The following is a 23,684-nucleotide window of genomic DNA, read 5'->3' on the forward strand; positions in this document are numbered from 1 at the left end:
CTAAGGAGGGCTGGGATGCAAAAGTAGTTGTTGACAAAAATACTGTGGATGGCAAATGGGCTGATACAGAGAAGCTAAATACACTTTAAAGAAATACTGAGAAAAGAAACCATGCTTACAGGAGATGCAGTAGCATAGAGGTTCTCACTGGTTTTATTTTGAAAGGCAGAAATATAATGGTCAGGAAAACTTGTTTCTTTGATGGCCTTTAACTCCAGTTTGTCTCTAAAATGCAGAGGACAGTAAGGCCAACCCTTGTAAATAAATTTTGGAAGAAGTGCCTAGAATCCCCAGTAGGTTTCTGAATTCTGATTGCATGAAATTATCCTCTGAATCATCCCCACTAACGTTGATTCAGATTTTTTTCTTCTTCTTCTTACTCCTTAGATTTCAGTTATTTGAGAAAGCAGATTAAAAAAAATGTAGACTGATGAGTGGATGACTGATATTTCTGGAACTCTCCCAGAGTGTTTACATCTAAAAAATAAAAGCACTTTAGAGAAGGAGCTGAGTGCCATTTATTTCTTTGAGAAAACGGAAGCTTACCTAGTATTCTGTAGGCTTGGGAAGGAAGCTGATCTGTGTGCATCCGCCTCTTTTAAACATTTAGTTTCCTCCCAGGGGCCTCATAGCAGTTTCTGTCTAGCCCACACATCATATCTTCTCCATGTAGTTGAAACCAACTGTACTTTCTTCACCATCACTGTTCCAGGTCCCTATTTTGACCATGGTCCAGGTCTGGAATAGTTTGTAAATGAGGAAGTGTAGGGTACATTAGAGGGTGGATCAGCTTGCTCCGGCTGCCATAACACAATACCACAGCCTGGGTGCCTTCAACAACAAAATTGTGTCTTCTCACAGTTCTGGAGGCCAGAAGTGCAAGATCAAAGTGTTGGCTGGGTTTCTTCTGAGGCCTTTATCTTTGGCTAGCTGATGGCTACATTCTCACTGTGTCCTTATGTGGCCTTTTCTCTATGTGAACACCTGTTAGATTAGATTCAGGCTGCATTTTGGGGACCTCATTTAGCCCTCATGTCTCTCTAAGGCCCTATCTCCAAGTACAGTCATATGGGGAGTTAGGATTTCAAATGTGAATTGGGGGAAGACACAATTCAGTCCCTAAATGATGGATACCTTTTACTAGGTAACTGTACAAGGAAAAATCCTAACATTATTCTGTACAATAGTCTAAAAAACGTACAAAGTCAAGGCCCAGAGTATGTCAGTGTAATAAACATTTACTGAGCACTTATTAGGGATCAAAAACTAGGTACTTTAACATTCAAAGGCAGCAAAGTCAGGGGCACCTGGGTGGCTTAACGGTTGAGTGTCTGCCTTCAGCTCAGGGCATGATCCCAGGGTCCTGGGATGGAGTCCCATATCAGGCTCCCATGGGGAGCCTGCCTCTCTCTCTTTGCCTCTCATGAATAAATAAATAAAATTTTTTAAAAAGCAAAGGCAGCAAAGTCACTTTTATACCCCTTGTTTCCTCAATATAACAGATGAAACAGAAGATTAAATACATATTACAAGATGTGATGATTAATTTCATGTGTCCATTTGGCAGAACCATGGTGCCCAAATATTTGGTCAAAAATGATTCCGGATGTTTCTGCCATGGTGTTTTATGTGGATGAGATTAACATTAAAATCAATGGACTTTGAGTAAAGCAGATTGTTCTCCATAATGCAGGTGGGCCTCATCTGTTTAGTTGATGGTCTTGATGGAAGAAAAGATCGGCCTCTCATGAGAGAGAAAGAATTATGCCACTGACAGCCTTGGGACTTGAACTACAGCCCTGGCTCCTACCTGGGTCTCCAGCCTGCTGGCTCACCTTGCACATTTTGGACTTCTAGCCTTTTCCAATCAAATAATTCCTTAAAATTTGTCTCTAGACATATACACTCATCCTCATGGTTCTCTTTCTCTGGAAATCTCTGACTAATGCACCAGGTAAACTTTATAACAGAGTGTACTCTGTTCCTTCAGTCAGTTGCCCTCCCTTCTGTTGGCAATACCTGTTCAGAGTATGTCTCCTTTGAATGTAAGGGCAGATGCAAGGAGCTAGAATGTCAGTTTAATTGAATCTGTTCAAACCACTAACCAGAATCAGCTTAGGTGGTGGATTTTCATAACCTATGGTTTGATGTTCAAGTCAGCAATTTATACCTTTACAAAAATTAGAATAGATAGGTGATTGAACTCTTATATTTTCTCATCTGATTGGGCTGACCATACTGCAGGGACTTTTCTGTATGAAAGTCTGATGGGAATTGTGCACGGACATTGTATGGCACCACTAGCAGGGGGCACGTATGTGATACAGGGTAGGGCTGGACCAGGAATAGGCACTACATTCTGTGTAATTTTATTTCTAAGAGTAGCATGAAGCTCTGTATCTCCAGAGCATACTTTTGATAGCTCACCAGTTTACAGTCTTTTCTAGTTAGCCTTCTAACCTTGCCTGAAGGGGATCAGTGATAAGCATTATTAACTCCTTATTGGCATCTAGGGACTCTAAAATGCCAGGAAGAAGGTGACCTGCCATATATCACATTGCAGGCCTTGGAGAGACTTCCACTGTGCAGAGCTGTCTTCTCATGTGTTCATCCTCTGAAGCCATTGCTGAGGTCTGAAAGGTCTTTCTTTTGTTCCATGGGAAATCTCATTGTTGTAATTTGTGGTATATAAATAGAGAAAATAAAAATTTTCTAAGAAGTATATAAATGGATGTTATTTTTCATTCCTGAAATGACAAAGTCAACCAGTGAAGAACTATGTTGATCTGAAACAAAATAAAAATGATCTTTGGAGTTCAGATTATTGTGATATTAACTTTTCCTCTCTGTTTGCATATAGTATTATAGGTTCCAAGGAGCTGAAGAAATGATAAACTCTACTTAGAGAATGTCTATAGGAAACAAGATAGAAGACCCTTATTATTACTCTTAAAAAAAAAAAAAGATTTTAAGTACTCTCTATACTCGATGTGGGGCTTGAACTTAAAAACCCAAGATGAAGGGTTGCATGCTCTACTGACTGAGTCAGCCAGGCCTCCCTATTTTTATTCTTTCAAATGAAATATATAATTATTATCCATCAAAGTGCCTTCTTTCGCCTCACCAAAAGCGTGACAAACATATTGCCTTTTAGTATTTCAGCTTTTCACCACCTTCTCCAGTAGAGTTGCCTTCAAGGACACTGGAAAAAGGTTTCTGTTTTGATTTGTTTTGTTTTGTTTTTTTTTCTTCTCGTATCCTATAATCCTAGGTTTGGAGACCCTTCTGCCAAATCCTCATTTTGCTTATGAGAAAGCAAAGATTCTGGGAGTTTAAGTGACTTCCCATTTATCACACAACTGTTTTTATTTCATTGTATGTTGTATATGTGTGTATTTGTGGCTAAGGTAAGGCTGTTTGGGTTTCTAGCACAGTGAAAAGATTCCAAGTACAAAAACACAATGCTGTTTGCTGCTCTTTGTACTATTTTCACTCAAACTTTGCTACAAATCTGGTAAATGAAATAAAAAGTAATTGGTGGAGCCTAGTGTTGGAGTTGACTACTGTTTTAACTGAACTGATGATGCAGTTAAATCAAAGTCAATGGTTGAAAGGGGCATTAGGGAATATAAAGACTGGAGTGTACTTTTGTTTAATAGAGTTCTTTCATTATTGAGGAAGTAGGAATGGCTTCTGATCCTCTATCCTGTCTTCGTAAACTATTGTACATAGGATCAGAACAAGGATTATGTTGTCAAACCTGTTATAGGGCATGTGCGCGTGCTCTCTCTCTCTCTCTCTCCTACTTTCTTTCTACATATTTGAGGAAGCGTATTAACTTTTGATAGAATGGTAACTATCTTATAGAGTATTGCAAAGACTAAATGATGGTATGATGCCTATAAAGTTCTTTTAAGGGTAGTTTCTATTGTCCTGGGATGATTATTGCTAATATTCATTATTATTGGTCTTTCTCCTTTGATCTTTCTTCATATAATTTTTTATCCTCGCTCTGTCTTTTTTGTAAAGCCTAAGATGGATACTAGAACAAGGAACTGTTACGGTCAATGAAAAAGACAAGGAATGGGGTGTGTGCCAGGATAGATGGAGGGCTCAAAATCTATGTTTATGAAAAAAAATGATCCCTGCTTACTTTTCTCCAGATGAATACGAACAATAGCACAAAAAATAATAGCAGCTGTCAATTATTAAGTCCCTATTCTGTGCAATATTTTGTATCAAGTGTTTTGCACATATTAGCTCATTTAGTTCTCATTATAAATACAATAAATTGTTATTCTGACTTTTTTTGACAAAGGCATTAAGGCTCAGAGAATTAGGTGGTATCCTTAACATGAATTAACTAGCTAATTTCAGAATTTAGACTCAAACTCAGATATGCCTGATGTTAGTCACAAATATCCTTAATTATTCTTAAGCATTATGTAGAATTCTAGCATGAAAGATGAGATTTGGAATTTATAAAGTTTAAATCATGACATGATTAGCTGTATGAAAACCACAACTTTCTCTGAGTCTTGGCCATGTAGCATCTGCCATTGTTCCACTGGTGAGCTCAAGAAAAATTGCAATAATTTTTTGGCAAAAAAATAAGGATATTTTAAAAAATGATGTGGAAACAGTTATTTGTATGAGAAAACTATTTCTTACTCTTAAAGATAGTTTAAAAGTCTCAGGGGAAAAAAGGTATCTATTACTTTTTTTTTTTTAGAAAAAAAGAGAAAATCTTTATGATACTAGAAGAGAGAATTTCTTAAAGAGAACAAACCAAAAAGGGAAGGACTAATGAGTTTAACTGATAAAAATGATTGTTGTATGAAAAGATACTATGGGTAAAATGAAAATAAAAAGCAGAGAAGAGGATAACAATACCAAGTGTAAGCTAGTGGTTACCACCTTCTAAAGCAGGAGGGAATGGGTTGAGGAAGAGGGCACAGTGTCTTCAATTTTACTTGTAATGTTTTCTAAACCGAATAGTGAGTTTGTGATAATTCGCTATATTTTCCTTATATTTTTATGTGACTGGACTGTCTCATAATAATAAAAAAGATTTAAAAAGGGGAAGCTTTAGGCAATCATCAGGGAGGTAATAGATATATGAAGAAGAGGAAAGAAATGGTCCAGCTATCTGATTCCCACATCATCTTCTCAAGTTAGAAGAAATCAGGGGATCAGTAAAGAGGTAAACTCTAGGAAAACATAAATCTCTCTCTTTTCCTGTGTGAGTATTAGATTCTTGTTTCTGCTCGTCCTTAAAGTACTCAGCAAAATGGCAATCATTGAAACAGCTGACACCTTTTAAGAAGCTCCGAGCATATACCATGTCCCTCTAGGCAGTCTCTAATAGTGAACAAGTTGGTTGCTATATGTGATTCTCGCTCTACCTTCTTGGGGAGAGAGGTTGTTTATAAACATGCAGGATTGTTGTTTGCTTATCATTACCAAGAGGGGAGCAATACTGTCAGTGTGTAAGGACCAGAGAAGCTTAGTGTAGTACAGTCCAGTAATGCACAAAATGCCCAAGAGCTCCTCCATTGGCAGTGGGGTAGAGTGAAGATAGGGGTAAACTATCCCTCAACAATACAAGAAAAGAGTATGTGTGTGTTTATGAATCATAATACATTTATCACCTTAGGATTTTGTCTACTATCAGAATGACAGGTGCATAAAGGAATAAAGAAAAAATACTTCATGAACTCAAGATTATTACATTCCCTTCTACACTAGAGATGTGTACTACTAAACTTTATTGACTGGTTTCACATAGAGTTTGTTCACCTTGACTTCTTGCTCTAGTTCTGTAAGCTTCTAGTTTCTAGAGAGCTAGTTTTCAATTTCTTATTCAAAAGAAAAGATAAAAACAATCAGGAAAGAATATCCAAATAAACCAAAGATTTATTGAAACCATGCAGAACTGATTTTATGTTTGTTAACCCCTCGGTGACCTCTTACATTTGCTGCCACTCTAACTTTTTATATAACAAATGATCTTGTGATATGAACATTTAGACCAAGTGTTTAAAAACCACTCTTTGAAAGAAGCGAGAGATACTTTTGATTTGGAAACTTTATTTTCTAAGCTTTGCCTGGAAGTGATCTGTATGGTCGAAAGTCTATTACTGATGCCAGAGAACTTTAAATCTGCAGATGGGGCAATTTACATTCACTGTGGCTGCTACCATAGCGGCTGATTCTTAAATTATTTATGCAAAGAAGCGAACTGTTCTGTTCTTTATCTGAAATTATGCCAATTGCATGCTTAACAAGGCTAAACTTTTCACTGAAAATTCAGCTGCTTTTTCAAGCTCATATTTTTTATCTTGTCACTAACTGTTCACACAGAGGAAGATGAATCATGATCACATACTACAATGCTTTGCCAGACTCTTGAGAGAGTAATAACTAGAAGCTGTGATAACAGATTCCATAAGTAAAACCTAACAGGTTTATACTTTAGTCGGTAGGCTATTAAAGCTTCTTGATGTTATACTGCTGAATAAACAAGTTTTGTGCATTATTATTTTTTGTTCAGCAGAATATATTCTCAGTCAAAAATTTGAAGGTTGTAAGACTGTCATCCAAAATCTGTTTGCTATAAAACTAATGAACTTCATGTGCCAAAGAAAACTTAGACATATCAGAGTTGAGATTTGGTTTACTAAGGAAACTGAATGGAATATAGTCCAATTCATTTCTAAGAAACACCAGATTTTAGAAAATCGGAATTATTTTGGACATTAATCACCATGCGCAAAGCAAACCAACACACTGAACACTCATGTTTGCTAGGTATGGTGCTCAGTGTTTTTCACATAAGTTGTCGCATTTGTTGCTAGCAACTCTCTGTGTAGTAGGCATGATTGTCCAGACTCAGACATTCAAAATGGCTCAGTTAGAGCCAATAATGAAATGATCACAGAACAGAACTGGATCTCTACGTTTTATTTTTGTACAATGGGCTTCTTCTGGCATATAACTTGAGAATTTTTCATATCTAAGGTTTTCAGCAGTACAGGAAGGAAATTTGATGGCTTATTTTGCATTTCTTATTAATAGGATATTAATTGGAACAGGTTTTTTTCCTTTGGTTACTCAAACCTGAAGTGTGGCTAGCTCTTTACCATAAACTGCATGATCTTTCAACAACATAACTCTAAGTTCGCATCAGGAAGCAAAATTCTCTGGAGAGAAAATAAACCAGAGTTATAGGTATGACTGATTGGGCCTATCTTCATTTTTTTTTTTTAAATCTCTGTTTTTTTCCTATGCCAGTAACCAACCTATTTTTATAATGTGTTATACTCCAAAGCTACATACTTTCACCTTCCCTCTATTTTCTTTTTTTTATTCCCCCTGAATATCCTAGCTATTTTTGTTCAATTTATTCTCCTATGTTAAATTGAGTATTTTTCTAGTTCTAAAAACAAGCAAGGAAACAAACATACCTCAGGTCTGATATTGCATAACAAAAGAAAAAAGGTTATGAATGGTTAAAATGAGAAAATGTGTTTGGAATTTTGGGGTAGTTTGGAATATTTTTCACAAAACATAGGCGTAATACATCAGTGCAGGTCACCTTTTTCTTGTAGAAAGCCTTTTGATTTGTAATGATCAACTTTATAGGATGTACAGCATGTTTTGGCCAGTGAAAAACTTATGCTTACATATCCTAAACTCAACACAACATTGCAATACAAAAATGTATGGGCATTACATAGGATGTGCCTCTTTATCAACTTTTCTTCCCATTGGGATCCCCTTGATGGTGTCCCCATCCTATGGGAGGATACCCCAGCCCTGCTGAACACAGGAATGGTCACGTGACTTTCTCTAGCCAAAGAAACATGGGTGGAAATGACCTGTGTGAGTTCCAGGCAGAAGCTTTAAGGGCCTGTGTGTGGTTTTCATTGTTGTTTTCTCTCTGCCAAAGATCATCAATATTCCAGACAGGGGACTGTATTCTAGAAAAAGACAACATGTAGCCAAGCCTTAATAATCCTTGGCAAGTATAAAGCTTGAGTGAAAATTAATCATTGTTGTCATAACTCACAGAGATTTTAGGTCACTTGTTAGTTATTCTAGCTGATTCGAATAGTTATAATTTTTGATGTTATTGTTTTGCATTAAGATTACTTTTTGTGTCATTGCTGAGAATATTTTTTGAGATAACTCTGACTTAGGTGACCCAGTTTCTGAATGTATTTGAGTTTTTGCTCAGACCATTAAACAAGTTTTAAACCCACAGCCAGTGTTGTTGAGATGATGAAATCTTCTGAGAGGACATGTTTATATTGTTTTTCATTTCTAGTGTCTAATATTCTTGCTTTGCCAAAGAAACTCCAGATTGATCTACTTCATTTGCACATGTTTCTGGTATGAGATAAAAATCATAGTTGGTAAAGTTTTCTATAAAAATAAAAGTACAATTACACATCTTGTTTTATTCTCTATCTCAATAACACAGTTTGTCTTACTTTATTCCCAGAAGCAAAAATTTTTGGTGAAGAATAAACTAGAACTGGTATGTTTTGACGTGAAATTTATATAATTTCCGGGCAATTAATATTTGATCACCAGCTGTTTCTCCATTGTTTACAAGAATCATCATTGACTGAGTGTATAAAATTACATTTCTATTAACTTTTGAGAGGCAACCAAGAGTTCCCATATGAGAAAGATTTTGATAGCAAGTTATTCCAATTTCAAATGTCTGCCCTATAATTTTGACTTGATTCTCAAAATAGAAACTCTTATTTTCTCTGACTTAAAATGTGTGAGAAGTTTATTTTAATTGGTAGTTCAGATGTACTGCTTTTGCTATGTACCTAAGTGTCCTGAAGAACTGTCTACCTTTTGGGGGCGCCTAACATGGACATCCCAAGAGAATTTTGTGTATGCTGAAGACATGACCTTTCAGACCTCAAAACTCCAATTCGGAGGAACAATCTGCATAGGGTTTTCTGTGGTATAGTGAAAGAACAATCAATACATAACTTTCATTTTTAATGATGTGGAAATAGAGATAGATAGATAATTTCAAATAGATTTATATTGCCTTGTTAAAATTTTTCAGTTAGGACCATCAGTTTAGAAATACTTAGGATATTTGTCTTGATTTATACTCTAGGTTAGATAAGATGGTGATGAAAACTTGTAAATGATAAATGGAGTGGCAGAGACAGACTTTCAATCTGAGTATCATATTTTTTATTAATGACACCCTACTTCTTACTAGCACAGACTCTATGTTGTCTCTTCTTCTTTTTACATATTAGAGGGAAATAACACTTGTATTCTATAAGCAATTTCTTCTCATTTTGAACAATCATAAAATGTTAGAGCTAGAAGAGTTAGTGTTTTTCTGGCTGAATGCCTTCTGAAACTGAGATACTGAGTGACTTGCCAAGTGTCTCATAGCCAATTAGGGGTAGAACTAGGAGGCTTGGCTCTCTCTCAGTCTAATGCTCTTTCTCCTCTGCTATTAACCTGTGACCCTGTATAGGTTGAGGAATTTAGAAATAATGAATTATTGTTTGCATTTGGGTCGATGCAGTAGGAATGTCTTTGGAGGAAAATAGAATATATAGGAAAATAGGAAATTTGTCGTTGCATTTGACTTTCAACGAGAAAAGCAGCTTGGCAGTGGGATGCAAGAAATATTATATGTATGCAAATATGACACGTAAAGGATAGAAGGAACAGAGTCAGGAGGGACAGGGTAGTCTCTTAACCACAAAACTGCAGTGACTCTTTGCGGGAAAACATAAACTGGCATGCATATACCTGTGTTTAGGGCTGCCTATCCGAAAATATTAAGATGTACACAGATTAAAAAGAAGCAAATTCAGGCTAGCTATGTTGATCTGATCAGAAATAGAAAAAGACTAGGATTTTTTAAAACGACTATAGACCCCTAAGGTAAATCATATTTTAAAAATCCCAAATCATGGGAATCTTTGCATTTGGAATGAATCTAGACATACAGTGAAGTGTTATTTTTCTTACCCAAACAGTTGACTAAGTGGCCCCATTTAGAGAGTTATAAATTGGTTTGTTTCCTAACCTTTAACATTGGAATAAAAATACACACTTTATATACTTTCCAAGGCCCTTCGGAGGTCAGGATAAGCTAATATCGGAGGTGGTTAGGAAAAAGGTAAAAATACATGTGAATTTTAAGTCACCGTTTTGCAATAACTGAGTATGGAGTAGTTTATTGCTTTTGTGAGAACTCAGAGTAGCTCTACCAGGAATAGAAAGTGACACTGGCAGGTTATTTATAGTTATCTTAGTAAAGGACATTTTTGTACACTGCATAGTTCTTGAGAAGAAAGCAAAAGTTACCTCTGACAAATGCTATGGTTTTTTATTAATATTTTACAGAAATTTATAAATATTTTTAGAAAATATTTCAATATGGTGAGACAAAAACCTAAAGTCTTATTAGTTAAGTTTAAGGAAACATTTCTTACTAATCTATAGCCTCATTACTGCCCCCTACCAACAGAAGAGAAGGTGGTCTGAAATAGCAATTGATACCCATTTAAGGGAGGAGGTTTGGGGTCACATTTGTAACTAGTTTTTGTAAATTTATGGTGATTGCATTGCTATTGGATGTGATCTTCCTGGGTTTAATTGCTGCTTTAATAATTTGTCATTGGTTGTTTTTTCTTTGATTATTAATAGCCTTGCTCCCTTAGGAATGTGTTTTATGACCCAGTGTATCCATATCATCTTTAATGTTGAATTAGGGAAATTTGCAGATAAGATCCTATAAACTTTTATGCTGCTCTTTTGAGACATGTTCATGCAATAAAATCAATTTGATAGCAAGCCTCCTGATGATATGAAAAATGTAAATTCTTCCAGTTGTTTTGTGGCTGTAAAATAATCACTAACACAGTATTTTTCTGTATCTATGAGATACTGATTCATGTGATTAGAAACTTCCATATACTCTGGTCATAGTATTTGAACAGGCATTTAAAAAATGAAAATTAATATCTTCTGTGTAGGACAGTCACATATATAGGGCATTTTTTACTGTAAAAAGTTATTTATCAAACTATGATACTTTTCATAAAGTAGATGAATATTTAATATAGATGAAGGGCATGTATATTATATGCCATTTTATTGGGACATTTCAAATAATTTTTTTAGAATTAGAGCCACCAATAATATATGCATTATGTATATCCTCTCTTCCATCACACATACACACACACATAATAAAATATGGTAAGAAAAAAATTCTTTAATATTAATAATGTTCAATGCCATTTATTCATCCATTTGTTCACTCATTTACTCATTAAATATGTATTTATTAAACATGGATCTTTGCTCTACAGTTTCTAAATATATATTTATTTTTTTTTCTGAAGTTTTGAATTAAAAGAATTCTTTCCCCATCTATTCATGTTTATATCTTTATGACTGTGTCTATCACTTTCCAAATAATTTACACATGTGAATTCTAATATATGTGAATTCTCATTATGATAACATATTGAAATTTGGTATATTCGTTCTTTGCTGGTCCTGGCAAATCAGAGCTTTTTATGGGTGGTGGGTTGGGGGAAATTGAACTCAGTAAAAATGTGGATATTTTTCTGGAGAGGAAGAAAAAAAAAACACCTCAAGATATATAGTGTTCATCCATTATGTTATAGGGCATCTTCCGAATGAAGCCTACTACAAGTCACTTCACAACTAATCTAGGATTAATGCCTCTCATGAAAAATACACATTTTAAAACTACTTGCCTATGTGTAGTCATCCCCAAAAGAATATATACGTATTTCATTTTCTACTCAACTTCTTACAGATTTTGGTTAGAAATTTGATGCTTTGTAATGTCCTATGAGCCTTTACTGACAAATTAGTCTGCTACCAGGGTCATTACTGTAGCCAATGACCCCCCCCACCTTTTTTTTTTTTTTTTTGTAGGCCTGTTATATATCACTCATTTTATAATTAATGCATATTGAATGGATTCTTCTTTAAATAGGCAGTAATTCCAGACACACTTCTACTCTGAAAATAGTAGGCAGGCTTATTGAGATGACTGTGAAAATATCCATGAAAAATTCAGCTTTTAAGCATTATTGAGGTATCTTAAATTTTCTAGGAGACAGGACAAGAAAGGACTGAGAGAATCATGGAACTTAAAAGGTATGATTAATTGAAATTCTACTAAGAGTCAGCAGGGCTGAGTGTCATTCATCACACTGATTTGATATGAGGGATGTGGGACTTCAAGGTTAGACAAGGTGAGCTGGGAATTTCATGGGAGGGACAGCTTTTCTTTATTCTCTTCTGAATGGAGATTATCAACCTATAATAGTCAGAAGAAAAGAAAGCAAGTATTTAAAGAGGCTACCCTCTATGTTATCGAATCCTGTCTTTGCTTCATCTTCGAAATTCATTGTTATTACTTTATTTAAATGCTTTTGAACTTTTCAGCAAGAAAACCTGGATTAGGAAAAGGAAATTCCTTAAGTATTTTAAAGTCACAGTACTTTGATATAAGGAAACATGCAAATATTTTTTAATCAAACCACCATACCATTTATCAAATTGAAAGGAAAATTAATGGGGTTGTTAGTATCTTTGTAGGCCAAAGCAGAACACAACTTTCTCTGTGCTTGTATTGAAAGCCCCCGGAGAAACAGACATAAGAATTGTGTCTGGAAATCATATTTGGAAAAATATGGCTTTGCCTGTAGCAAAGAATGCCTGTTATTACCTCATGTGTGAATTTAACCTACCAACAAAGTCACTGACCTCCCATCTGGGCACCTGACTGTGTAAAATTTAGGGCAAGGAGGAGTATAGATTACGTGCTTTCTGTAGACAGCTGCCTCTCACAAAGAGAAGCGAAAGACAAAGGAGCACATTAGGACTCCTTTTTCCAAACTCCCTGAGCAGATGAGCGATTTTTCCACCGTGCAGAAAAATGAGGAAAGGGTAAGGATAAAGACATGAATTATACTCCCGCAAAGTCTTTCCACACGGAAATCTGTGGGGTAAAGAATACTACATGTATGCCTTTAATATTTTAAAGTCTTGGAGATCTGACCTCAATTCAAACCCATTAGTGATTAAATAGTGTGTTATATTGTGTTAGGTAATTAGAGTCACAAGGAAAATTATTAATTTAATTTCATAAGAGATCTAGAATTAGTTTCCTTTGGTTGATATAAAAGGCATAGCAAAATTTCAAAAAGGTGGGATTTGTGAGCTGATTCCGCTTTATTTTCTGGGGGAGAATAAAATATTTGCTCTAATTATTCTTAATGTGGAGGGAAAATTTATCAAAAGAAAAAAATCCAGGGATGCCCTGGTGGCTCAGTGGTTGAGCGCCTGCCTCTGGCCCAGGGCGTGATCCTGGAGACCCCGGATCGAGTCCCACATCAGGCTCCCTGCATGGAGCCTGCTTCTCCCTCTGCCTGTGTCTCTGCCTCTGTCTCTCTCTCTCTGTGTCTCATGAATAAATAAATAAAATCTTAAAAAAATTGTTTTTTTTTTAAAGATCCACACATTTCAGATGGTATAATTCCACCAAATACTAATCTCCTTAATTCTTACCATTAGGCTTTATTTCCCCAAAAGTTGGACTGATGTTTCAAGCTTATGTTTTTTTATGAGGACATGTATACATGTTCAATGTATATCTTGCTTTAAAAAAAAATCATTAGATACCAGAAAACATCTCTGCCTTCAGGAACTTACATTTTAGTAGGAAGGGCACAAATAAGCATAAATGTGTGTATTAAGTAGTGACAAGTCTGAACAAAGTAGTAACGAGTGCTGGGAGGACCAGAAGATGGCAGTGGGTGCTATTATAGGTAGTTGGATTCACGAGTCCTTCCCAAGGTAGAGATTTAGAGCAAAGACCTGAGCAGAGTCATGTGAGTATCTTTGTGTAAGAGCATTCTAGCTAAGGAAAGAGGAGGAGCCAAGGCCCTGAAACAGTGTCAGATATGTTGGAGAGCTCAAAAGGCAACAAAAAGCTCATGTGATTGACATTGAACAAGAAAAAGGAAAAGCAGAAGGTAATTATGTTAGTGGACAAGGGCTAGATCCTGTAGAGCTTCATAAGGACTTTTTATTTCAACTGCAAGCAGTTATTAGGTTTTGATCTCTACTGACCTGATTTAAATTTAGAGATATTATTGTGGTTCCTGTGTCAAGACTAGACTTTTAGAAGGTATGGAAGGAAGTGGGGAGAACATTCATTCTTTCAAAACATTTCCTTAGTGTCTATTATATGCCTACTGTAGGAATGGAAGTAAATTCACATTAGTGAATGTTTAAAAAGTCCCAGTTCTCTTGAAGTTCGTGTGAAAATAAACATGATTTATTAAGCTTCAGAATGTAGAAAAATAACCTAGGGTATGGGGATAGAAAGAGGTGGCGAAGGTGTATGGTCATATACTTATGGCCATTACAAAGTGTCAAGGAGAATGTTCTAAACAAGGTAACATTTAAGCAAAGACCAGAAGGAAATGCAGATATTTTGGGAAAGAAGCTTGAGAAGGAAGCAGCAGCAAATGCAAAGGCCCTGATGGAGCATATTCCTGAGTTGAAGCTGGACTGGAGTGAATGAAAAGGAAGTGGTTAAATGGGGTCAGGGAGAGAATGAGGGGAAAAGTGTTGAATGATTTTCTAGGCCATAGATTTCATGTTGAGTGACTTGAGAGATTTTTGGAGGCTTCTGAACAGAGGATTATCATGCTCTGACTCACATGTTAAAAGTAACACTGGCTGCTGTATGTAGAATACACAGTCGAGGGGCAAGACTAGATGGTAAAGAGCAATGATGTTCTGGAAGATGGAGATTTATGCCAATCCAGTCCCCTTCAAGAAGGGAATTGCTGCCCAGGAATGAAGAGTATGGTTAGCAGATAGCATCTGGTTGTAAGCTTCATTATAGGTTTGCCTCAGTTTCTATAGTGGCCCCAAACAATCACTGAGCAAAGTGGTGGTGATATAATAGCACAACTGTTTCTGCCCAATGCAGGACCCCTTTCATGGGCAAACTTGGCTTCAGAGCCCTTCGTTGGACTGGCAGACACTTTGCTGGATTGGTACCACTGTCCAACAGGAACCTTTGCCCAGCCCCGCTTCCTTGCTTTTCATTTCACAGGTGTTACTCCATCCCCCACCAATATGCTCATTGCACTTCTAACTCCATCTCAGTGTTTGTGTCCTGAAGAACTCAGACTTCAACAAACGGAAAAAGGTAGATGAATTAAGAAGCTATGGTGATAATTCAGGCAAAAGATGGTGGGGACTTTAGGTAGGTTAGTGACAGTGGAAATCTTGAAAAAAATATTGTGGATATACTTTGCAAGTTGAATGAACGGTAATTATTAGAAGGTTGAGTGGGGATGTGATAGATTCAGTGAAGGCTGACTTCAGGTTTTTGACTTGAAAAATTAGAAACATGGAGTTGCTTCTCTTTCCTAAAATGGAGAAAATGGTAAAAAAAAAAAAAAAAAAGGTTGGGTGGAGAGGAGACTTAAAAAAAATAAGAGTTCAATTGTAGCATGTTAATTTTGCCATTTTAAGTTGAGGGTTTACAAGTCTGGGTTTTGGCGAATGATCAGTGAGGAAGGAATGCATTTGGAAGTTATCACCCTGTTGTAGTATTTTAGCTACAAGAGTGGATGGGCTCACCTAGGAAATGAGGGTAGACAGAGAAATACTGTGCTCTAGGGCACCACAAAGATTACAGGTCAAAAAAAAGAGGCAGAGCCAGTTAAAAAGTCTGAGAAGGTATAAACACTGAGTTAGTAGGAAGCCAGAGAGCAAATACCAGGAGCTCACTGAAGAAAGTATTTCAAAAAAGGAGGAAAGGTCATTTGATTCAAATGTCGCATTAGAGTATAGTGAAGACAGAAATCACTACTGGATTGGGAAACATGGAGGAGGTGATGCCTTGGTAAGGATGGTATTGGTGAGGTGGTGAATACTGAAGCCTGAGTCATGGGAATTGATGAGCAAATGAAAGTGAGGATGGTGCAATGCTTTAGATAAATTGAGCAAGAGCTGGAGCCAGTGTACTACCAGCAGGATTTATTACCTGATTACTATTATTTTAATAAACACATTTATCAGTTGCAATATGCCAGACACTCTGCTATATGCTCTATAAACATCTAATTTAATAAAGCAACTCTAGGTTGGAGACACTATTGCTATTTCTGTTTTGGTGGAAATTTGAGGACAGAGATATTAACTATGTTGCCTAAGATCACACAGCTAGTAAGGTGTACAGGTGATAATTCAACCCAGGTCATCAGAATCAATAGCATTCTCCAGAATCAGTCCTTCCAACCCTGTTGCTCTCTGTGGTACAGGATATCTCTATGTCGGAGTTTATATACTGATGAGAATGTTAGTATAAGGAAAATCTGATAATATAAGGGGGGGGAGGATGATTATAGGAGCAAATTCCTTGAGTATGCAGGAAAGGATCTAAATGCATTACATAAATAGAGAGTTAGGCTTTAGATAGGAGCAGGGATTGTTCATCCATTGTGATAGGACAGAAGGCTAAATATTTGCATGCAAATGAGGTAGGATTTTTCCGCTTTGGTGCTAAGAGAGTGAAAAAGTTCTCTTCTGATTGCTTCTATTTTCCATTAAACATGAAGCCAGGCCTTTGTTTGAGAATGAGAAGAGGAATAAAAGTAATGGAGGATTGAAGAGAAAAAAGAAGGTAAAAAAATAGTGAGTTTTTTTTCATTTGTTTTTTGGGGTCAAATGTGAGCATTTAAAAAACAATAATTATAATGATTATATGTAATATTATTAAGCACTTGTTATATGCAAGCATTGTAATAAGGCCTTAAATAGATTAATTCATTTGCTCCTCTCTGCAATATTAGTATTATACCAATTTTGCTGATAAGAAAATGAAGACCTAGAAAGCCATAGAACAGCTTATAGGTTAGGACTCTGCTAGCAACAAAGGCCAAACTCACTCAGAAGCTCATTGGCTCATAGAATGGGAGAGTCCAGGGAATGTGAAGCATGGCTGAGCTCAGGCTCTTCAGTGAGATCATATAACCATTAATTTCTTCTTTTCCGTTCCTGTGTGTTGGATTTATTCTCAGTGTAGCTCTCCCCCACACTGCCATCTCCTGAATCTTCTCTTATGGTGATTGCTTTGGATAGCTTTAGATTCACATCCTTAGAGCTTCTTAACTTCAGTGGAAAGAGACATTCTCTTCCCCAGTAGTTGCCACATAAATCTTAGGATGCTCTGGGATAGATGCTGCCCTTGAACTGATTGCTAGAACCAGTGGGATGGGATTTACCAATTGGGCAAACCTACATCATGGAGAGAGTAGGATTGGTCCCACCTGAACTCATGGACTGAAAGCTGAGAGGGGAATTGCTTCTTAAAGAAGATTTAAAAGGTGTTCTTATTGCTAGAAGGGGAACTGGATGCAAGGCAAGACGAAAATAAAAGTCTATTATTATTATTGATTACCTTCAATAACCTCATGAGGTCATTTTTAGGTTCCAAGGTCGTCCAAACCAGCCTAATGAAAGATCATTGAAGGATTATCAAAATTAAGAGTTAGCAATATTTATATTCTTGTAAGTAGATGACAGGTGCTAATTGAGCAAAATTATAAGAATTTTGACTTGTTCTTCCTAGTACTTTTTAGTCATCTCCTGAACATGTGCCAGTTTACAAGAATTTGCTCAGTTTGTTTTACCAAACCGTGTTTCACTTTTGCTTTATTTAACTGCAACTTGCACTTATATAATGATGCCACTGGAGGAAGAATTTTCAGTGGTGTTTGGAATAAATAATAACTATAATTCGATGCATGGGGAGACTGTTCTCAAAGGTTAAATAATTCATTTAGAGATTCACATGGGCTGAGATGAAATAGAAACTCTGTTTTGACTTCTTATTTTGCTTGTTCTTCCCTACTCCTATTTTCCCATCAGTGATTAATTTTCTCAAAGTTGAAATTTGATATACTAATATGAATGACCAGGATGCCATTAGAAATCAAAACGGGGCTACAAAATACCTGCTTCTGCTTGACTCTTTGCAAAGGTGTTAACACTAATGTATACCTGAGAAACATTGTCTGCAATATGGAATTGTTACTTTCTCATACCAGTGTTAGAAGGTTGTTTTGGAATTATGTTTTTGGAAAATTTCATCTACACAAGTCCTGATTATTTTACAATGAACTCTGATTATCACTCAGCTTCCAAAATTGTCAGCTCATGGCTATTTCTTTCTTCTATGTTATGATTGAGTTTGCACTTTAAAAAAGTAACATTTTTTTTTAGTGATAGTAGCACTAGTAGAAACAGTTTGAAATACAGTGAGGCTGGTGTCAGAAAACCATTTAGGTAGCTATTGTCTCAATCTAGGTGAGAACCTGAATTTAAGTAGATGAGAGACTGGATTTTAAAAATATATATGTAAAAGATTCAATATTACATATCTCGCTATAGGCTGAATGAGCAATGCTCTGAAATAGTCTGACAAGGGGAAATACTGGTGTCATTTTATTTTTTTCTTCTTCAGTTTAAACATCACCAATATGCTACCAAACTATTTTGAGTGCTCGCTAGAGCAATAACTCACTTTTATAGTTAGTACCCTAAACTGTGATAATTTGTGTAGCTTTTCTTTTTATATTAAATTATTTTTTAAAAGATTTGTCTGTTTATTTTAGAGAGAGAGAGAGCGAGAGCGCACATGGTGGGAGGGGCAGAAGGAGAAGGAGAGAGAGTCTCAAGTAGTCTCCTCACTGAGGTCGGAGCCCCACTTGGGACTTGATCTCATGACCTGAGCTGAAACCCAAGAGTCAGCTGCTCAATCACCTGCACCACCCAAGTGCCCCTATTTATGTAACTTCCTGATGGAGATTTATACTCAGATTAAAATTTGTTACAAAGTTTTGTGGAATGAGAAAATAAAATTATTTTTGATTTCAGAGAGGAAGCAGAACATGTAGGAATGTAGCAGACCCAAAATAGAAGCTTAATAAATGTGACTGTGGAAATAAGTAAATATTTTGTCCCAAAAGCTGTTTAGAAACGATTCTTTAATTTTGGTTTTTAACATCTCACCTACATCTAGAAATTGCTTGGCTATTCTTGTAGTAGGAATACAATAGAATATTTTGTCAATTATACCTCAGTAAAGCTAAAAAGAGAGAATACAGTAGAACAAGATTGTCAATGTAGAAATTAAAGGGAGGAAAGCTCAACAATAAAAGAGGAGGAAGCAAGTAGATAACCATCTGCCCCTGTTGGTATAGTTACGTACCTGTGAAAGTCAGGGGGCTGGTCCGGTTCTGTACTCTTGCGAGTAAAAGAAACTGCTTTTATTAAACGTATTTATATAGAGATGTATATATTATATACACTGTATTTATAATACAATCAGTATTCAGTGACTCAGGAGGTTGACTTACAGCAGTACTTGGCTTAACACATAGATATCACCAACAGAAAAGATCAACATGACTTTGATTTCTAAAATTTTTATTGGAGTTTATATTGGCATTTCGAGTACAACAAACCATGAAAAGTGACCCCTTTCCTACTCTAACTCCACCACTTGTAACAACATCAGGGCGGAAGAGAGAAATCCTGTGCTTTGATCCTCAAAATACAGTGTCTACATAAATTGAGCTCTTACAGGATGGCATTAGGGGGGTTGATACTTACAAAAACAGTGGAATAGATAAAGTGCAACTTTATCTTTTCACCTTGGACATTTATAATTCCCACTGTAAGGAAGTCTTCCCCTACCCATCCTCCCTTGCCCCCACTCCAACACTTCCAAGAAGCTTATAGTACTTCCAGTAACATGTTTGGTCACCAAACTGCCAGAAATTGGAGCGCAACACTATTTATATACAAATCTGATTAGTATTCTTTGGAGAGTAGCCACTTATTGGTTCTACTCTGAGAGCAGACGGAGCCCTAAAGTGAGACCGTTATTTTTCAAAACCATAACCTCTTCTGGAAGCTGTTCTCTTTTTAATGAAGTGAGCTGAGCCATCAGGATGGAAGAAAAAAAAAGAGATCTCCTACTTGTTTTATGTCTAATCTACATGGATAATTGATTTCTTGATATAAAACATATAATATACTTTTGAAATAATGTTTCTCTTTAAACTGTGGACAACAATTTACTTTAGACTTTAAAAATACCATCAGTTATTGTCTCCTTTTTAATTTAAATTGTGTTAAGATTTTGTGAGTCCTTTCACTCTGGCCACTCTGCTCTCTCTGGGTTGGTTATTTTATGTGTTTTTTGGCATCAAAAGAAAGGAATTAAAATAAAATCTTAACAAAAAAATAAAAAAGAAAGGCAATTTGGGTAAATCATGGAAAGAATCTTTTAAAATTAGTGGCCCCAGCCAATGAAAAATCCAGTCCCAAGAAATTAGTAAAAGTATGAGGTTTCCTGTATCCTTAAAAACTTCTCAAAAGTCATGAGACTAGTAGCCACATAGCAATGTGATTCCTCACTTATATTTGCAAATGTTAACAAAAATAGCCATATGATGACAACTTTCCAATTTGGTTAGATATACTCTTCTAATTAAGAAATTAGAGCTATGGGAGAGACACAGCATTTATTGGTTCATTCCTTTGTTATTTAATTCAATAAGTATTATCAATAATCTGTTATGCTCTGTGTAAGCTGCTGGAACTTAAGGTATGAATAAGATGTGTCCATACTTTATGCTATATATATATATGCTATATATATATATATCATTACTAAGTCTAAAATAATAATAATAATAAATAAATAATGATATATATATATCATTACTAATGATATATATATATATATCATTACTAAGTCTAAAATATAATTGTCATGATAACCAAGGATTTATTTTTGTTCTTAAAGTAGAACTCCCCCAGCATGGAGGCCAATTGACTTAATGAAGTACGGCATTAATAAAGTTTCTGCAATAGTTTGATGAAAGTAGTGGGTGCTATAAGCACCCTGGACTCAAAAAGAACCTGTGACAGCACCGTATTCAGCTTATCAGCAGCTGTCTTATCACATTCTATTTCTGTATATACTTTTTTCTTTGGCAATAGTTTCATTACCTAAAACAGTGACTGACACTCAATAAATATTTGTTAGATGGATGAATGAAGCAGTAAATTACCATCGTCAATCATACTCATCAGAAGAATTTTCACTAAGCAGCATTTGTATTTTGGATAAATGGCCTCTCTTGCCCCAAATTAAAGAATCAAGTTGACAGGCAACCAATTAAACTCATAAATACACCTTTCTATTTTAAAATTCAAAATTGGCGATGTAGTGTCAGGAATAGAACATGATCTATGACATTAAATGATGTTATTAACTGAATTTTAATGGTTATGCAGTGTCTTTCCATACTTAATTTATGAGTTTGTTTTGGTTTTGCAGTTATATAAGGGTTAGCATAAAGCATTTATGAGTTGCTATGGTGCTTAGATACTGTTCTCCATGAAGGAATGAGAAAGCTAACCGGTCTAGACTCACTCTCAGAGGCCACGGCAGATCGTAAAGGGCAAAGGGTGACATCCGTGGAGTGCATGAATGGATTGGCATAGCCTTCAGAGGTGGGTGTGAGGATGGAGAACACTCAGTAAGACCTTTGGCTGTTTACACCATCTACTTCTGCTTCCTGAAAAACACTGGAAAACTGTTTTTACTTTTTAGTTTTCAGAAGTTGCATAGATCGAAAGCAGGAGAGCATTTTTCCTTATTGTTTGAGTATGACCAGGAATATCAACTTTGAAATGAAAATTAGAGCACTAAAAGCACAGCTTAAAGACACAATACTCCAAAATACAGTCCTTTGGTACCGTACAGTGCAATTCGGTAAGCCAAAGTGTATTTGCCAGCATCAAACACGAGCCTGCCACAATGGTTAGGCGCTTGGATCCAACAGGGTAGGAAACAAAGCCTCTGGACTTAGGGATGATATTTTTTTCTACTTGAGGACAGAGAGAAGAGTGGAAAAAATACTGGGATGGTGATTTGGAATTGCAATGCACACTCAGATGCTATTTAGCTCTTTGACATTGGCAGGTGTTTCGCCTTTGCTTCCTCATCCACAAAATGTGAAGTTGGGCTTTTTTAAAAAAAAATAATCTTAAACCAATAGAAAAGTTCTAAGGAAAGTAAAGAAAGCTCCCCTGAAATATTGATTTATAAAAACAGTTTCAGTATTTCCATACCTGGTACAATAATGACTCTTACAACAAAAGGATCCAATCTAGTATCATAGGTTACATGTAGTTGTCCGGTTTCTTCAATCCCCTTATCTCTAGAATTATTCCTCAGCCTTTCTTTGACCTTCATGACATTAAGTCATTTAAAAATTACAGGCTGTTTTGTAGGATTTAGCGTTGTCTGATGTTTTCCTTTGATTAGATTCAGGCTATTAATGCCACAGTAGTGATTGTGTGCCTTTTTCACTGTATTCCATCAAATGGCACTTTGGGTTGTTTTGTCCTGTCATTGGAAATGGTAATGACAGGACAAAACATTGGTAATGTTAGCATTGGTAATGTTAACTTTGGTGGAGACCTGGTAAGTCTTAGTGATTGATGCATATGCTAATTGCTATTGGGGTTTTACTGTTCCCAGGATCTCCTCAGTGTCCAGAACCAGTGCTTATGCAGCTATATATCATCCAGGTGTTTCCCTTTTCATATTTGTAACTTGTTTCTCTTTCTGTGAGAAATCTCAATTTATTTGTTTCTTGGTTCAGTTTCCCAATACCCATGGGCTGCTCCCCTGACCTCACCCCCTGCCAGGCCTTTCTTCTTCCTTGATTGGGACCCTCTCATGGTTCTTTGAATCATTAAGGAGGGAAGAAAGAGACTATTAATTTTGAACCAGGAAAACAGTGGCTATGCAGATTATTTTAAAACCAGGGTAAAATGCATGATAATTTATCAAGGTAATATAGTTGGATTGGATTAATTATGTGACATTTTGTTAATAAAGTTAAAATACAGAATATATTTTTAGTTTCCATGTCTACCACCTTGTCTCTTCAAATCAAGCATTCTTCTCTCACGGCAATCAATAGTAGCGTCTTTGGAATCTACATTTGCTGTTTATACTGTTTTTCAATCTTCGCTAGGGAAAGGAATGAATACATGGATTTCTTGATTTCATCTGGCTAACGACTGAGAGATATCCTGTCCAATTTTTTTTTTTGGAAAAAAGTATGAGCATTTTTAATTGAAACAATATGAGTAAATTAAAAATAAACTCACTGAAGGAGAAAAGAATCCAGAAACTTCCAATAGTTTGTGAGCTTTGAAAGAAGTTAAAAATGGAAATGTCCTGACATTCTTGTTTTGAAAGGTTGAACTTAAAAATAAAAGTGACCTGACAGACACAAACCTTGATTAGACATTGAACCATAACATTACCAAAAAAAATAAATAAATAAAAAAAAAGAGGCTGAGAACAAATAAGTCTATAAAAGATAGAGCACAGTTAAGGGGCAGGTGATATTCTTCCAAGGGAAAAAAAAAATAATGAATGATGGCTAAATGTATTTTAGCAGGAATTTATGATTAGATAATACTCCAGGGAGGTAGATGGCATATTTAGTGAGTGTTCT

The 23,684-nt window shown here is 35.9% G+C and overlaps 1 long non-coding RNA gene across 9 annotated transcripts in view; it reads left to right on the top strand.

The window, feature by feature from the left end:
* The window catches only part of LOC144282255 (uncharacterized), a 204,983-nt gene that overhangs the window by 86,677 nt on the left and 94,622 nt on the right, over positions 1–23,684 (top strand). The window contains exon 10 of one of the 9 annotated variants that reach the window (XR_013350608.1): positions 1,694–2,252. The exons of the other annotated variants lie outside the window; for them this stretch is intronic. This is a non-coding gene — a long non-coding RNA (uncharacterized LOC144282255). Of the gene's footprint in view, positions 1–1,693; positions 2,253–23,684 lie in introns of those variants that run through there. 9 annotated transcript variants of the gene reach the window in all.

Source organism: Canis aureus, chromosome 13 (genome assembly GCF_053574225.1).
Source record: "Canis aureus isolate CA01 chromosome 13, VMU_Caureus_v.1.0, whole genome shotgun sequence".
NCBI classification, from domain to species: domain Eukaryota; kingdom Metazoa; phylum Chordata; class Mammalia; order Carnivora; family Canidae; genus Canis; species Canis aureus.